General features: G+C 38.8%; 1 protein-coding gene across 1 annotated transcript in view; it reads right to left on the bottom strand.

The window, feature by feature from the left end:
- The window catches only part of LOC308101901 (cornifelin homolog B-like), an 83973-nt gene that overhangs the window by 35655 nt on the left and 34020 nt on the right, over positions 1-14298 (bottom strand). The gene's annotated exons all lie outside the window — the stretch shown is intronic.

Below are 14298 nucleotides of genomic sequence, written 5' to 3'. Positions count from 1 at the left end.
GAGGATGCTGGCCAGAGCGATAGGTCTATTGTTGTCAATGCTGTTGTTTAGTTTACCTGCCTTGTCTTTAAGGACAGATACTAATTGTACCCATGACCCAACAGACCTGTAAAACACAAGGCCAGTAAAGGGCAGATTTTATTGATTGCAAATGTGAGGTGTCCTGCTGTGATGTGATGCATGCCACATGCCTTGTTGTCAGGGGTCATCAATTTGTCCGTACACAATATGTCATGACACTGATTTACTTTGACATTATGGCACATTAGGAGTACACTAGTAGTGGTTCTCAAGCATCTAATTGTCAAGGACCCCCATAACTCTGAGGCCGCATACACACAGTTAAAACAAGCGCTTTATGGCTGCCTTATGCCTTACGTGAAGCATAAGGCCGTTTCAATTAATTCCCTATGGAAGTCACGTGGTTTGCTGTTTTATGCGTGCCTCACGGCTCTCTGGCTTTCCCACATGGAAAGGAAATATATGAACATACATTTTTTTAATATATTACACATATATGTTTAACATATATGTGACATATTCGAAATTGGCCGCCTACATATATGTATATCTACATATATGTACATATATAATATATATGTACATATATGTAGATATACATATATGTAGGCGGACAATTTCAAATATGTCACATATATGTTATATCTATATATGCACATATATGTACATATATGGGTTTAGCATATATATACACATGTATAGGTTTTACATATATGTACATATATGGGTGCAGCATATATGCACATACATGTTTCACATATATGCGTACACATGTGTAATATATATGTTAAATATATGTTTATTTAAACATCAGCAATATATGCATGCCTACATAAAAAAAAACCACAAAATACAGAAGTCATTACAAGTCACATTTATTTATTCACATTTCTTTTTTTTTAAATAATAACTAGCCAACCACATTAATATTGACATTCTTCCCATCCAAAACAGTATGTAAAACAAAACAAAAAGAAGAGGAAATAGCTGATTTACAAGCTCACAACACACTGCATCTGATTTGGTAGGTCTGCAACTATTTGTTGTATAAAGAAGTATATAGAGGCTTCTTCTCTTAACTTAATTATTCTGCCTTTGGTGACATCTGAGCTCTGTCAGCTTTGAATCCATGTACCCAGCCAGCCTTTGGTAGTGCCTGGCCACTTCTTCTTCTGGGTTGTCTCTACAGAGAAGAGAAAAGGAGATAATGAGAAAACAGTGGACCAAAGTCTACTACAGACTCTTAAGCATTCCACTCCATGAAACATTTGCTACACCGCCTGTTTTAGTGTACAGGAGCTTCCCTGTGAGTTTAACTATTTTAGTAGATTTTTTTCATAATTATTATTACAATTATTTAGAACTTTATGAAAAGTCAGTGCATTTATTGAGTCTGTCCAAGAACCTGCCAAGTTTACAATTATTATTGGTTACAATTATCAAGGTAAAGTTAGGCTTTTCCAAATGGCCTGATTTAAAAATGGATGAAAATAGGGAAATTGTACAACGACAGCGCTAATCTGCACAGGTTTTTACCAAATATAGGCCTCCGTTGGTCAAGGTTGACCTTGGTTGGCACATCCTATGGGTCTGGGAGGGACAGGTGATGAGGGACGGGTGATGAGGAAAGGTGTGTGGACAGTTAAAAGATGGCAGGTCTGGGGAGGTGAAGGGCAATCCAGAAACTGCCCTGTGATTACATTAGTTGACTTTCCCTTTTCTGAACAACACCTAGTAGAAAAAGTCCTTTTGCACACCTACGTACACAGGAGATGACAGCCAACGTAGAGAAGAAAATAAGTGGTCCTGCACACCATATTCACTTACTTAGGATTTATTTGAAGAAAAATGTTTCGGTTAACTACCTGATGAAGGTTCTTACAAATAGATAAATTAAAAAAATGTAACTGAAGACAGTGTTCTGGACCACTTCTTTTCTTCTGAACAACTCCTAAAATCAGAGCTTGAGATAGAGATCTAAAAAACGAAATAAATGATAAAACTGTGGGAGGAGATGCGGTCCAAAGTATTGTTTATCTAGAAAGAATAAAGTTCATCAAGTACTATAGTCTGGTTGCCCTGTTAGGGCAACCACACTAATTACAGTCAAAACAAATGAGGCCAATAGCTTTCACTGATGTGGACTGATTTATACCTGAAATAAACACTGACATCATGCACCACATGGAAATTAATATGCTAATGCCATGTCTAAGACTGTGTTACACGCCCCAAAAACATTATCTACAAGCTCACAATGTCTCGCTGTGAGCTTGTAGATCAGTGATTTTTGGGCGTGCAACAGTGTCTTACGACGAAACATAATTTAAGCTTTAGAACCGAGCGAATCACTATTAGTATCATGACAATGACAGTCATGAGGAAACTTCAACCTGGTTTTTGCACTTTCTCCATTTACGGCCCTACATCTACATAAACGTTCACATTTCAAATATAAAGTGCTTACCTCATGGCCACGGATGTTACAATTCACTTCGGGTGGGTGTAAGTATCCGTATATTCCGGATTGTTCATTAAAAAGCATTTTAATCCGAACGGTGGCCATTGTGTCATAGACGTATAATGTATCAGAGTGCAGTACACCTCCCAACCAATAGGGTCACGTAGTTGAACGCATAAGGAAATACGGAGAAAATGGCCACCAATCGAATTAAAATGCTTTTTATTGAACAATACAGACAATACGGGTATTTCTGAGTGCCCGAGTAGACTTGTAACATCCATGGCCATGTAGTAAGCACTTTATATTTAAAATCTGAACGTTTATGTAGATGTACAGGTTGTAAATGGAGAACGTGCAAAAAACAGGTTTAAGTTCAGCCATGACGCTCGTGACGGACGAGCGTCGTGTGATATAACTGCACATTTACGATACTAACAAGTTGGATAACATTTTAATTCCATAAACTAATTAAACGTACCTGTTATCTAGTAGAGTAGAAGCACGGAAGCACCCGGTTTGTTTGTAAATAAATGTTAGCTCAGCCGACAGACGTTAGATCCTCCTCCGCCTCCTGTTCAAACCGAATAGGCTCCGCCTTGAGCTGCGTGACGCATTTCTCACTGTATGTCCTCAACCTGTGGGTCGGGACCCACAGGGGGGTCCCCACATGATTTTGGGGAGGTTCCCAGATGACAGTGAAGTAAAATTTAAGTAACTTTTTAGTACCTAAAAAAAAAATTCTAAATAAAAGAAAGCAAAGAAAAAGACTATAACTGCATCAAAAGTAATCAACAAACTATACTAAAATCTGGTCAAACGTTGGCCAAATTGTCAGAAAATATAAGAAAGAGGCCAAAAATAACCCATTAAGCCGTTGTTGTGAGCTTGTAGATCGACTATTTTCACAATATTGATCTGTGGAACAGCGTCAAACTAAATGCATCAACTCCTACATTCCAAATGCATATTAGGGTTGGGGGTCCCCAGTTCATATATGATTATTTTGGGGGATGTCGGCCTGAAAAGGTTGAAAACCACTGCTGTAAGTAACAGGATAGGTGGGCGCTGCATGGGATATCTGCACACCTCAATGTAAAATTGGCTATTTTGTCCAAAATGTAAAAAAAAAAATAGTTTTTAAGTTTTTAAGTAAAATAAAGTATACATGATTAGAACATTCGACAATTAAGGTCTAATATTTCTAATTGCTACAAATTGCTACAAAACCTGTATAGCAGTCATTTTGGGGCATAAACAAGAAGTTGAAGGATAAAACTACTAATGATGATAATAACTGATAATGATGATGATGTTCACATCATGTAAAACATTTTAAATGGTTGTGCCTCTAGCAGAAGGCAGTGGAAAACAGAAAGGTCTTTAGTTGTGTTTTAAAATAAATAAGAGTGGCAGCAGAACTAATTAAACAATATTGTCTTTATATTATATCTTCCACAATCCACAAACCACAATCACATTGAATGGAAATACGTACAATAATGAATACATTTTCTTATTTAACTTTGGACTGATATGCACATATTACCTTGCAAATAAAAAAGGGAGATAGGTATATGAGCTATATATATAGGCATTATGTATGACATATATGCAAAAAGTCAAATATATATTAGCTATATATGTAGGCATATATGTAGGCATTTGTGACATATATGCAAATATATGAACCTGATTGTGGCATATATGTGGACATATATAAGCTATATATGAGACATATATTCCCTATATATCAACATATACTGTATGCACATATATGAACCTGAATATGACATATAAGCGGCATATATTCTGCATATACCTGCCATATATTGGCATATATGTTCATATATTTCCTTTCCGTGTGGGTTATCCCCCCTCCCATAAGGCAAGCCAGCCTTATCAAACCCTACGGGTCCATTTGGTTCCATTTGTACACTCTTACAGACCGGTTATGGTCATTCAGGGTTAGCTCTTTATGTGTTTCTGGTAATATTATTGTCCGCTCAATGTCCATGGAAAAAAAAAATGTTTGAATAAAATGTCCACCACAAGCCAGCATGGCGATGACCCCTGCTTGTTGTTATCTAACAACCTAATGGCATCAACCACATCCTCAGACCTGATCAGTGCACTTACAGATGGATCAACATGATCTACTGCCACAGAGTGCCACTTTTTACACAGTTAAATAAGTTGTGATAGTGTTTTCTCCATACCTCAGCTATTTCAACCGGGCCACATGTATGCACCCTCTATGTTGGTGGGTAGGGATGTTTTACTGTTGTTCATTACTTAGACCTCTTTCCAAAAATCATACTTTGCTTTGTAGCTTACTAAACAAGTGAGTCTGCTCTCAGAGTGTCTTTTAACAGATCAAACAGCACATTAAAATTTTGCTTTGGTGAGTTTCTTCTCCTCAAACAATGAACCTTGTCTAGTTTAGTCTTATTTATTTATATTTTAGAACACTTACCAAGCGCTAGTAACAATTAATTGCACTGTGGTTTAAGTATGGTTTACTTATAATTTGTATTTTAGAACACTTTATTGATCAGTAACATCACTCGGGCTGGGCGTGCCTTAATGTGAGCATGCGCAGATTGCACACTGCACACATTTTGAAACAAGTGGCAATCAGCAGCTGGGTTGAGAGTTTGTTTGGAAGAAGGAAGCAACTAGTCAGGGCTGTTAACAAAAAAAGGGGGACACGGCTGACAAAAGCGCCACATTTTTTCTACATGCTCTCCATCACCATAAGTTTCATTTTGGACGCGGAGCCACGTCATCAAGATGGCAGAAGGCGGCCATCTTGGATTTCAAAGATGGCCACCATGTAATATCTATAAGTGCCAATATCTCGGCTTCAAAGCCACTTTGAAGGTCAATCTTGGTGTCAAAATATACATTTTCTGGGTCAAGGAATGCAATAAAGCTATTGAGAATTCCACTAGATGTTTATTTGTGCCACGATCAAATAAATATGGTCATTCTAGCAACATATTTACATAATTTTCAACTCGGTTAGCAGTCAGACACAGAAAATGGAGCATGAAGTGAATTGACATTCAAATTATCTGTCACATTGACAACTGCAAAGCTCTGTGCAATTCCAGTGTGCCTTCTTGCATGAGCACCTTGCACCACAACCACGTTTACAACCGCACTTGACCAGTTCATTGCAGGCTTTTGACGCCATCGGTAGAATGCTCCACACAGGAAGCCAGACCTGGTTGTTGTCATCCAATGTCCATCCCCATCCTTCTGGACTGGGTGTCGGCTGCTGGGCCAGTTCAGACGTGGACCAGATCCCAGACTGGTAGGCAACTCGCTTCACGTGCTGCAACAGTGAATCTTGTGTTGGTGGAATGTGTTCCATCGTTTTGTTCTTCTGGCAGAACAACTCTCGCCGTGCTTCATTGACAGATTCCAAATCACTTGTCTTATCATACATGATGACTGTGAAACGCTCAAGAAGCTGAAAGTGTTGGGCATCTATGGTCACTGAAGTGTATGGATTTTCTGCCATGTAGTTGAAGGCCTGGGTGACCTCAGGGTAGGACTTTCCTTTCCCGCAGAATGCTGATGTTGTGTCACAGCCTGTGTAACAGTGGAAGATGGGAAGTGCTGTGGACTTGTCTTTGCCCAGAGCATGGCAGATGGTGTTTATATGGAAAAAAAAGCAACCCAGATGTCTGCAGCTGGATACTTGGTGAGCAGGGCATGGAACTTGCCAATGAGGATAACGACAACATCCGTATCCACAGTGTGTATCAAGCAGGTAGAACAGCCACGTTCCAGGGCATCAAGCAGGTTGATAGAGTCATTTAATCTCTTATCTTATCTGAATTATCATAATGTGTCTAGGGTCCTTAACCTGGTTAAAATGTCCTATTAATTATGGTCTCATAATGGGCCTATACCTCAGTCCTGTTAAAAGTACTCTTTACTCTCAGTCTCTGTCTGCAAGCCAAGGTCAAAGACATACTACAGGCTTTCTGTGACAATCAATGTTATGAGAACACCATATCGGTGTTCTTTTCCACACTAATCCTTTCTTACAGCTGTCTTACACCCATGTCACCAAGCCTCCACTGACCAGTGGGTCAGAGCAAGATGTCAAACGTGTTGACCCAGACATGGGGACGCTGTTGTCCAGAGATAAACTGTCACACCATCATCCTCCATCATAATCTACCATCATCTACCATCATCAGACGACGACGTAACCATCGCTCTCATCCAATCCGAGAAGTCCACCTTCACACGGAACCTCATCGATGTCACATCCTATGATGTCATATGTTTATGTTACTGGACAATGTTAAAAGCTCGTGCTTGCTCTGTTACACTACGGAGAGATGGACGGCCGATGTTGCGGACCTGTGATATACTGTAACCTTCTATATCTCTCTGATCTGAATACAAACATGTTTCCTTATACCCTTCGCTGCCTGTCTGAGTCTGGTTTTTCCTTATTGTCTCCGTGCTACAAGTATCTGTACTTTGTGTGGGTCATAAGGTGAAATTCAACTCCAATAATTGGTCCTTATCGAGCCCGGATATGTTTGAAATATGGACGGGGGGAACTGAGCTATTGTCAGACTCTCTTCCCCGGCAGACCATGTTTTAATACGTATCAAACGAACCAGCCTTGGGTGTAACGACTTATCACTTCTATTCAGATGAAGGTTAACTTTGAACAGTATCACAATTTATTTTGTTTTGGACCTGGACGCGATCACTGGACCTTTGGACTGGACCCTCGACATGTCTCAAATTCCACATGGTCCAGCCATCGGGGTCGGGATCCCTGAACCAACATCAGATTTGATGAGTATATATATATATTTTTTTATTGTACCATGGTCCAGTGATTGGGACCTCCATGTAACTTATCCCTGCCTTGATCTGATGAGTATACCTTTTTCTTTATTGTATGTATTGTCTTTACCGAACCATTTGTCTCATAATTATCAGCCTGTTTGTAAATTACTGTTTAACACAACTCCGCTAGGGAGTGAGTCAAGTAAAAATGTTTTATCACCTTTTATCCCTGGGAGAACATTCCTGAATGTCTCATAAATTCTCTTATCTACCTGGGTCATTATATAGTTTGTCTTTGTCTCTGTATATGTTTATGAGACCACCGGAGACACCCCGTACACTGATGTTTGACTATCAGATGTAGGGGGTTTGTCTGTGTGCCTGCATGAATATATCCTTACAATTGTCATAATGTACTAATTTTCCTTCTATACTGATATTTGACCTACCAGATTAACCCCTGCTATATGTGGGTTAATGTTACAAATCGGGTCTCATATCAACCCATAAGTATACAGATCTGTGTTTTCGATGTTAGTACCACTTGGGTACAAAGCATTACCAGCCAGCTGCATACCGAACATTACTAACATGTTCGACCCTTGATTCAGAAACTTCAGTACATTGTGTCAGTACATTTTTTTGTTTTGTCTTATATGTTTGTTTTATTTTGACCACTGTAGTTAAATCATCCATCCATTTAATATATTAAGTTTTAAATCCCTTATCCAATTATACAGCCTCTAACTTCTCCTGTGTCTTATCTGTTTACATTCTCTTGAAAAGAGCTGGTCTCATAACAAAGTAGAAAGTTTAAAATATATATCCTTTGCTTAAACCTTCTGTTCTAAATCCATTGAACCATCAATATATTTTTGAATATAATTTAAACTAGTAAGAAATACTGAACCCAGTCAGTATAAAAAACATTTCATTCCAAAATTAGTTTGTTGCTGGAAGATATCTATGTTCGGTATGTTTGTATGTCTGTGTGTAGTAATGAACGATTTCTCTCTCTCTCTCTCTCTCTATATGGGTCCGCCAGCTGTTCCACGGTGTGTGTGTGTCCGAGCGAGCGAGGGAGCTAAGGAATGAAAGTCTCTATCTGTTTATCTTTTTCTCCCTTCTGCTATCTATGTATGAGTGATATGCAGGCATGCGTGAATGAATGCGTGTGTCTGTCTCGCTAGTTCTAACCATTTTAGTCAAAATTTCAGTCATTCTCCAGTCAGTTAGAACTAAGTAAAAAAAAAATCCAAGGATAAGCCAAAATGGCCGCTCTGATCTCTTAAAACTCAATTTCCCATAATTCCTTCTGGGCTACTTAGACTCCATTTCCCACAATTCCTTCAGCAGGAAGTGTTTGTGGTACGTTAGACACGTTTCCATGGCAACGTCATCCTACCAACTGAGTCTCTATTGAAGTCCATTTAAAACATAGATCTTTTAAATTAACCCTAATAAGATACAATTTGTTCTATATCAATATTGGGAAACATTAACTATAATATTACGTTTATTATAAAGTCATTTTAATTTATTTTAAAAGTTTTGAAAGTATTTTATCATTTTAACTTAAGATTTTTTTGTAAGCTTGCAGATTTGCTATTTTTCTGTACTTATCTAATTTCAATATACTCTTCAGAACAAAGATGTTTATTCCTTATTTTTCATTGTTATATTTTCATTTTAAAAGTTTTAATTATAACTTTTTAATTTTTTTTTAAAAAAGGGAAAAATTAATTTAATTTTTTTTTTATTTTTTTATCCCCTTTCTCATCAACAAATCATCTGACACACATTATATTATAGATATATGGGTGTCAAATAGAGGGGAGTTTGATGAATATCTGATTTAAATATGATTTAATGTTTAATTGCTGTGTTTTGTGTTTCATTTTCATTTTGTGTTTCATTTTAGAACGAGAATGTAAACCACCCCATTAATCCAATTCCTGGACAACAATCACTGGTCACAATACCTGCTAATTGTACATACAATTGTACATACAGGGCTAAACTTTAATTTTATATCTGGTTCTAAACCTGTTTTAAACTGTGTTTCATACTACAGTCAACTGTAGGCTACTGCCATGCCGTACAGTAAATTTGATTTCCATTCTGTCTTACAGATTTCAACTTATGTCTTGGATAGACAGATGTTGATGCCCCATGCCTACATGCAATCAGGAAGTATTTCTTGAGTTTTAAGACGATATCACGTAAGTTTTTTCCCAAAGTAAAGTGTAAAGTGTACAAATTTACATAGAGGTCAGAAGTGTCCCGTTCCATTTTAAATACTTGTATCTTGATAAGAGCACAGGATCGCAGCTTCACAATGAGGAAGGTAACTTTTCTATTTCTGAACGTGTACAGAAACAATCAATGACGGGTGACGTAGGTTTCTTGTCAGATTTCAATATGAAAACTTACAGACTGGTGAGTGTCCCTCCCTCTCAATCTCTCTGCTGCCATGGTCATTAAACTGTGCTAAAATTGTCTGTCTTAGTTAAACAAAACATGTTGAAAAGATTTGCTTGGGACGGAGACATTAGCTGAGATTTTTTTTAATTATAATAAAGTTATTTGCAAAGGTGCAAAGGGAAAACTTGGACACGTGTGGAGTGTCTTGGAAATTCATGAACTAACCCTGTTTTGCTTCCTATTTGAATAAATAAATTATACAGTCCTTTTGAAGAAGTATAAATGTGTATGTTATCTAACCATAACCATTTATTTTTGGCTTTAAGTCCTTTAAATCTTTGCCTGTCTGTGATTTGGTTTTGAATAATGTCACAAGGTACAATCAGCTTGACCTTTGACCCTATCCAAATCATGATAAGATGTAGGCTTGATAGAGTCATTTAATCTCTTATCTTATCTGAATTATCATAATGTGTCTAGGGTCCTTAACCTGGTTAAAATGTCCTATTAATTATGGTCTCATAATGGGCCTATACCTCAGTCCTGTTAAAAGTACTCTTTACTCTCAGTCTCTGTCTGCAAGCCAAGGTCAAAGACATGCTACAGGCTTTCTGTGACAATCTATGTTATGAGAACACCATATCGGTGTTCTTTTCCACACTAATCCTTTCTTACAGCTGTCTTACACCCATGTCACCAAGCCTCCACTGACCAGTGGGTCAGAGCAAGATGTCAAACGTGTTGACCCAGACATGGGGACGCTGTTGTCCAGAGATAAACTGTCACACCATCATCCTCCATCATAATCTACCATCATCTACCATCATCAGACGACGACGTAACCATCGCTCTCATCCAATCCGAGAAGTCCACCTTCACACGGAACCTCATCGATGTCACATCCTATGATGTCATATGTTTATGTTACTGGACAATGTTAAAAGCTCGTGCTTGCTCTGTTACACTACGGAGAGATGGACGGCCGATGTTGCGGACCTGTGATATACTGTAACCTTCTATATCTCTCTGATCTGAATACAAACATGTTTCCTTATACCCTTCGCTGCCTGTCTGAGTCTGGTTTTTCCTTATTGTCTCCGTGCTACAAGTATCTGTACTTTGTGTGGGTCATAAGGTGAAATTCAACTCCAACACAGGTGAATCAATATCCTGGTGTCGGCCTCTTCGTGGTTACATGGCAGCATGGAGTGGCTGGTGTCTGTGCCGACCACTGTGATGCCAGATGTGATGAAGACCAGCTTGCCCTCTGGCCAGGCGGTGGATGCAATCTTCCCAGAGAGAAAGGTAAAGAGTTCCTGCTTGTTTATAGGATCACGCAGGAAATCTGGCCAATTCCCCAGCAGCTTGTTCTGACCAGCCACCTTCCGTCGTATCCCTTTGCCTCGCTTCTCCCTTGTTGACTCTTTTATGCTGCTGGTGATGTAAGTATCCCAGACCACATCAACTCTTTTGGAGATCTACAAAGCCCAATCCATTGTGTGCAAGAGACGAGATTGGCAAGGGGCAGTCAGAGAAGGCAGAGGTACCGGCAAGGGCTGGGCAAAAACGTAGTATAGAAGAAAACAGAACAGAGATCAGTTAGGGCAAAAAACTTGATTTTGAACAATGCTTGAGAGCTTGGGTAAACACAAGGCAATCTGGCAAGAGACTGGAGAGAGACTGAGGCTTAAGTACTGTAGGCATGATTGCAGGTGAGTGAATGCAGGTGGTCACACTGGCAGGAACCAGATCCAGACACACCCACACCCTAGGGACTAACAGGACACAGGTGGAGATAACTAATAATCACAGGGAGGAGAGACAAGGCAGGTAAACAGTAACTAGGCAGACAGGAAACAATAGGAACGATACTACAAAATAGATAGGAAAAATAGGAAATAACAAGAGTCAGATCTGTCAAAGTTTAATAAACACACACACACACACACACACACACACACACACACACACACACACACACACACACACACACACACACACACACACACACACACAGAGATGTTGTGCATAATCTAGACGAAGCATGCATAATTGTGTACATATATTGCCAGAATTTACCAAATTATCGAATATTGGCTGAATTAGTCACTTATTGATATTCCCTATAGTTTTATTGCATTCCTTGTCCCAGAAAATGTATATTTTGACACCAAGATTGACCTTCTAAGTGGCTTGGAAGCCGAGATATTGGCTTTTATAGATATTGCATGGTGGCCATCTTTGTAATCCAAGATGGCCGCCTTCTGCCATCTTGATGGTGTGGCTCCCCGTCCAAAATGAAACTTATGGTGATGGAGAACACGTAAAAAAAATTGGCGCTTTTGTCAGCCGTGTCCCCCTTTTTCAAAAATCTGGTCTTAAGCAACCGGGCTAAACCATGCAGGACCCCAATTATACTTTAGTACCCGGACCCAACACGTTTTAATTTCTTCAATTCAAGACATTATTTCGTCAATAAGGTAAGTTATCTAGTGTGAATTTCTGTATCTGACTGCTGCCATTATGTTAGTGAACATTTGCCAAACTTTACGTCAATATTGATGACTGGTTTCGACTGGAAATGTTTTTTCCACCACATGAAAACTTAGCCTACTTAAACCTACTTAACCCTATTTGTTCCAAAACAATGTTGTAATAAATGGAAGTTTGGTACTTATATGTTTTCGTCGAGTTGACACTAGTGACTGCGTTTTGGTTTGAAACAACATGGACATGTTATAAAAGTGACTGTTTAAGCTTGCTGAGACTTTTTTTTTAGCCCTGAAATAGCTTTGGCACTTTACAACATTACATTACAACCAGTACATCTACATAAACGTTCAGATTTCAAATATAAAGTGCTGACCACACATGAATGTTACAATTTGAATCGAGTGGGTCTAAGTACCCGTATCTTCAGTATTGTTCAATAAAAAGCATTTTAATCCGATCGCCGGCAATTTTCTCATAGTGATAATGTATCAGAGTGAAATACACCTCCCAACCGATAGGGTCGCGTAGTTGAAAGCATATGATGACAATTCGGACAAAATGGCCACCGATCGGATTAAAATGCTTTTTATTGAACAATACAGAATATACGGGTACTTAGACCCGCTCGATTCAACTTGTTACATCCATGGCCGTGGGGTAAGCACTTTATATTTTATAATCTGTACGTTTATGAAGACGTATGCGTTGTAGATGGAGAAAGTGCAAACACCAGGTTGAACCATGGCTAAGACATGATGCTTCGGTGGACCTCGCACGTCAACAAATATTGGAGTTGCAAGCTCTCAACGCGTTGCATCCACGACGCGTTGTGACCTTGTAGATCTGCCATTTTCGGCTTGCGACACGCCGTAGGGCGAGGTATAAATGAGGCTTTGCATCAACTGTGTAGATGCGTCGCTAAACGAGGCTTGTTGTTGGGGTTAGACAGCGTTTGAAATGCAACTACACTAACGTTGGTGTAGGCTATCCTACACAAGATAACATTCCTTATAGACGCTTTGTGGACACATTTGAAATGTAAATCTATGTTATGTTGCAGGGTTGTGTTGGTGTGTAATTCATTGTTTCTTTAACCATTGTGGTGTTAATAGGTCAATAGTGTGGCAGAAATACCCTGTCTTCTGTGTATTTTGTGTAGACAATAAACAGAACAGTGGTTCTCCAACATTTTCATCTTAAGGCCCTCTAAATAGATATGTTTGGCTGCAGACCCCCATCTGAACCAGGGACCCCCGAAAGTTTGTGTTAATTTTCTTCCAAATAATTCCAAGATTTTTCAAAATTCCTCAAAAATGGCAGATCTACAAGCTGACAAGCTTGTAGGACAGCTATTTGGGAATATTAGGGTTAAAGTGATCAAACTGATTGTGATGCTATATTAGCATTTATATAATGTTATCATGATGTTTCTTTTGTGTAGACCCAATCCTTCCATCTCCTGATCTCCACACCTGGTGAATTGATTTGTGGGATTTTTTTTATTTTATTTTTTATTTTGTTATGGGTTATCTGATTTCTTAAGAGGAAGGACTGCACACTTCAGGTGGGGGTTAACTTAACATAATGGTTAAATAAACAATAATTAACATTAACTATGTTTCTTAGATTAGATGTCTAAGACAAATTGATGTGTGTTTGGCTGCAGACCCCAACCTGAACCAGGGACCCCCAGAAGATTTGTTAATTTTCTTCCAAACAATTCCAAGATCTTTCAAAATTCCTCAAAAATAGCAGATCTACAAGCTCACAAGCTTGTAGGACAGCTATTTCTGAATATTAGGGTTAATGTGGTCAAACTGATTGTGATGCTATATTGGGTTTTTTGCTGGTGCCCCTCTGGAACCCCTTCAAGGACCCTGGGGGTCCCTGGGCCCCACTTTGAGTACCACTGACATAGCAGACATGTTGTTTTTGCCACTATGTATTGTTGATGTACTTGCATTAGAACATGAGATATAGGTTGAATATCCATGTTGAATGTTTTCCATCATTATCTATTTCCCCCCCATGTTGAAAACAGGGTTAGGGTTAAGGCTTCACAATGGATTATT

This window comes from Gymnoscopelus braueri, assembly GCF_963280865.1.
Source record: "Gymnoscopelus braueri genome assembly, chromosome: 15".
Taxonomy (NCBI): Eukaryota; Metazoa; Chordata; class Actinopteri; order Myctophiformes; family Myctophidae; genus Gymnoscopelus; species Gymnoscopelus braueri.
This window is presented reverse-complemented; position numbering and strand designations above follow the sequence as displayed.